Below are 5000 nucleotides of genomic sequence, written 5' to 3' on the forward strand. Positions count from 1 at the left end.
CGCCCCTTTGCAGGTAACGGAGTCTGGTCCGCAACTCCGAGATGGTCATACCCCCGCAATGGGAGCATGAGCCATCCACGAAAGCCACCTCAGCGTGCTTCATGCCCAGGCACGAGAGGCAGCGATCGTGACCATCATCCAGCGCCAGGTAACGACCGCATCCAGAATGCCCGGGTGATACGTTGTCTATAGCAAGACCCACATCGTCTTTATAAAGACGTAACGTCAAGTTTGCCAAGCAACGTCGTCTTTAAAAAGACGCACCCGAAATTGCTCTTTTAGGGGAAAAAGCTCTTTTAGCGTGCTGAGGCGCACAGGGGAGATGATCATCTGCAACACAAACAGGGGGTAGTGCAGCCTGATGTGTGCAACCCACTCGACACGGGAAACCACCACCGCTGAAGCGCCGTCCACCAACACGAAGAGCTCTCCAAGAGCGCGCTGAACTCGTTCAGTCTTTTCTCTCAGTAGAGTAGTCAGGAGCAGAACGATGTGATCGCTCGGCTCCGAAGCGAAAAGCTGAATATGCGCTGCACCTGCTGCCTACTTATACTCACGCTGTGATCAGCAGCAGCTGGATGCAATAATCGCATGCCAATTTGCATTGGCTCGTTTAGTTTACACTCGAAGTATATTGGTCCCTCTAAGCGAGATCCCAATTTCGTCGGTCCTCCGACGTGACGTCGAGAGTGACCGACTGAAAGGGAACAGTAAATACACAGCTGTTCAAAAGTTTGGGGTCGGTAAGATTTCTTAAGTGTTTTTGAAAGAAGTCTCTCATACTAACCAAGGCTGCATTAATATTGAAACCATTAACATTGTGAAATATTATTACTGTCTGAAATAACTTTTTTTTTAAAAAGTATTTTATTTTTGTGATGCAAAGCTGAATATTCTGATATGATGATTTGCTGCTCAAGAAACATCTCTTATTATTATTAATGCTGAAAACAGTTTTTTAAATATTTTTGTAGAAAAAAATGATACATTTTCCCAGGATTTGTTGATGAATAGAAAGTTCAAAAGAACAGCATTTATTTGAAACCGAAATCTTTTATAACATTATGAATGTCTTGACTGTCACTTCTGATGATTTCATGCATCCTTGCTGAATAAACATATAAAAAAAATCTTACAAACCCTAAACTTTTGGACAGTAGTGTATATAAAAAATAACGTGCAGTTTCTAAAACATTTTTAGGAAAGCAGTGCAGTAAATGCTAACATGAAGTACTTCATAATTTAAATTATATTTCTGCACATTGCAGTAATGAGAATGGGATTTTTTTGCATTACAATAATGACAGTTAGGGGGAATGTGCTCACATTTAATGACACACAATCACACAAGTACAGTGAGACATTCAGATGAAAAACAACATCCTCCTTCGCTTCGCTCTCACAGTCTGAGTCTGTGCCAGAACATTCCTCCATATCTCTCTCTCTCTCTCGTTTCTCTCTCCTCCACATGTGTTTTCCAGCTGTGTGTTTGAAGCCTCCCCCATAAAGTTGAGCTGTACAGAAAGGAGTTCTGAATGATTTTCAGTTTTCCTTCCTTCGAAACATGTATCAAAACACACTATTTACTTTCTCAATATAAGTTACACATTACAAAATCATAACCTTGAGTTGTGCACAGAAATGTGCACAATGAAAATCTACTCATCTGTTATGATTTTATAGTGCTAGCCGTAACAGTATCACTATTAGGACGATACAGAGATTTGAGCATGTTAAACCAATGACCAACTTCTCTTTTCTTATTCATAGAGTTCAGAAGTGACAAAAGAGACGTTTGTTCCACCAGGTCAGTTCCAGAGTTGATACATATGTCATTTTCCGTGCTCAGGATAATTTGAGGAAATAGGATTCAATCAATTCGACAGTGTGTCAGTTTAAAGGAGACCCTTTTTACCATATGTAATATAAGTCTCTGAGTCTATAAGTGTCCCCAGAATGTGTCTGTGAAGTTTCAGCTCAAAATACCCCACAGATCATTTATTATATAATTCTGAAAATGCCTATTTTGAGTGGAAGCAGAAACACGCTGTTTTTCGGGCCTGTCTCTTTAAATGCAAATGAGCTACTGCTCCCCGCCCCCTTTTCCAGAATAGAGCTGCGCCATTACAGCTCGGACCTGCTAAAAACATCTGTTTTGGTTCTGATTATCATGTTTATATCATATAACTTCTGATGTACGATTTTCTGAGCGCACACACCCGAAGCACACGCACAGAAAGCGGCTGTCACAGCATGAGAGTACTAAACTAAGTTCTCATTCACACACAAGCTTACGTTAAAAACACACACGAGTTACAAAAACAGTGGGTTATGTCTGTGAAGGTAAACAGCTGGGAAATAAATCACATGTTTATTTTAGATCTAAAAAGTGTTCTGTGCTCGTCTGTGCAGCCAGACACAGAACAGTTAGCATGTTTTGCTCAAACTTTCTCCATGGCGTTAGAGCTGGTACACCGTTGTCGCTGATGAAGGCGCCGTGGGTGGAAACTTACAGATTAAGGGGCGGTAATATTATAATGAGATCCCTTTGCCACGTCACCAAGAGAGCGAAATCAGATGCGCTGGTTTTCTCAGACGCTTGCAGAAAAAGGCTTCCCAAAACAGGGAACTACAGGATTAAACTTTTTCACGTTTGCTTGGTTGGTAGATGCACCGAGGACCTGATTATAGCACTTACAACCTGGAGAAGTCAGATTTTCATGATACGTCACCTTTAAAGCAGGGGTGTCCAGTCCTGCTCATGGAGGGCAAACGTCCTGCAGAGTTCAGCTCCAACCAACACCAACACACTCGCCTGAAAGTTTCTAGTGAATCTGAAGACATTGATAACCTCTGCTCAGGTGTGTTTAATTGGGGCTGAACTCTGCAGGACAGTGGCCCTCCGGGAACAGGTTTGGACTCCCCTGGAGTAAAGCTTCACGTTGTTCATGTGTTCTCAGATGCTGACTGTGTGTTGAAGGATGCCAGCAGTAAGAGAATCCCCAGACTCACAGTGAAGGTAACGCCACATCCTCAAGACTGCTTCACACTCATTTGAAGCACTTAAACAGTATTCTGAAAGTCTTCTATACAGCATCATATCATCAGCCACCATGTACTGTACACTGGAGTCTCAAACTATGTCTCAAACCTCTGCATATTCAAAGTCTAAACTGTGATCAGAATATGACCGGTTGAGCTGAGGACTTTTAGAGCAGAGAGCACTGTCCGTCTCTCCTGCAGGAGTGTCTGACCAACCACAGGGGGGCAGCAGAGCTCTCACACAAGTAATGCAGAGGTCACATAAACAACCAATGCACTATCAGTGTCTTATTGTCACATCATATTTAATTTGATATCAGTGTCAGAGCTGAAGAGAAGTGCAGCTGCAAGTGTTGCTGAAGAAAAACAGTCTGATTCGAATGACTTGCTCTTCATCAACTCGACCTCAACATTTAGACGGATTCACTACAGCCTCTCAAGTCCACTCAGTGAGCCAATCACAGTTTGTCCTTACACAGAGATGGACACGCAAACTGAAAATGTGTTTATATTAGGGCTATCGATTAGTTAAAAAAGTTAACTAATTAATATCAATAATTTTTGTAATTACTAGCAGTAAATTGCATCTAACATTACAATTTCTAATCATAAATGTATTTTCACTTTGAATCTCCAAATTAATGTGGAAACAATATAAAGACAGTATAATAATGCCTTTTTAATGACATCTTTTTATTACCGTAAATAAAGGCCAATATCACTAATACCAATACTGATGCTTGTATTAAATGGTTTATTTTTAATTTTTTTATTTAGCCATTCAGCTGTATAATTAAAAGCCAGGCCCAAATTTAAAATGATCAGATTGTTTTTTATTTTCATTTATTAACAATTAACAATTAAACATTAACATTCTTATTATTAAAAATATAAAAGCATATCAGTTTAGTCCTGCTTGACATAGAACAACAACACTAGTTATCTGACTGTCTCAACTTACTAACTAAACATTAAGGGTAACACTTTACAGTAATGTCCCATTAGTTAATGATTAATTAATTGATCTAACATCAGATAATGCATTAAATAACATTACCTGTTAGTATGTTTTCATATTTAAAGGATTTGTCACTGATGATTCAAACGTGAGTTTTGAGCAGCGTAGAGTAGCGCTTGTTTCTCCGATCACAAATGCAGACATGGTTTTATGTTTATGCGGCGCGATGCAACGCGTAAAAAGACAGTATAAATCATTATAATCTGTAATTATGTCCCCACTGGATGCAACAAATGCCTCGTTTATAATGGGTTTTCATGTTTTTGTCTCGTCGCTCCGGCCGGACAGGGCATCACAGTATGGTGAGGGGCGTAACATTTCCGTCACACGCTTGAGGTATTCGGCCAATCACAACGCACTGGATAGCTGGCCAATCACAACACACCTCACTTTTCAGACCGATGAGCTTTGTAAAAATCGACGCGTTTCAGAAAGGCGGGGCATAGAGGAGAAACAATAATGTACGGTATGTGGAAAATAATGTTTTTTTTAGCAACATCATATGACCCCTTTAATAAAATTCAATGAAAGCAGAAAACTGATTGAATAGTTTTCTTTTTCATCACATTCTAGCTGAAGAGGAAGCGTGTAGGAGCGGGATTTCGTGGCTCGTCCAGCCTGTTTCTGACAGCTGGAGATCTGCTGAAGAACTCTCAGAAGGAGACGCTTGCCGCGGACAAAACACCTGGAGACACCGTCTGTGAGGAAGAGGAGCAGAGCCTGAGGAAGATAGCCCTGCTGCAGCCACATCCTCAACAAATGACACTGACTTCATAACAATGAGTAGCACATCCACAGAGGTAGAGAGCGTTTCAGAGAACGTCACTGCTGTGAGTCCCTCTGCAGAAGAGATGCCCAAACAAGATATCGAGAAAACAGGTTTCAAACACTTTCGTAAGGGCAAAGGTCACACTGACTTCACAATGAGTATTATTGCTTA

At 40.8% G+C, this 5000-nt stretch overlaps 1 pseudogene; it reads left to right on the top strand.

Annotated features, from left to right (window-relative positions):
* Window positions 1-4837, top strand: part of LOC107558866 (ATP-dependent DNA helicase Q5-like) — a 29842-nt pseudogene extending 25005 nt beyond the window's left edge.
* The last annotated feature ends 163 nt before the right edge of the window (window positions 4838-5000 follow it).

Source organism: Sinocyclocheilus grahami, unplaced genomic scaffold, assembly GCF_001515645.1.
Source record: "Sinocyclocheilus grahami isolate Dianchi unplaced genomic scaffold, SAMN03320097.WGS_v1.1 scaffold663.1, whole genome shotgun sequence".
NCBI classification, from domain to species: Eukaryota; Metazoa; Chordata; class Actinopteri; order Cypriniformes; family Cyprinidae; genus Sinocyclocheilus; species Sinocyclocheilus grahami.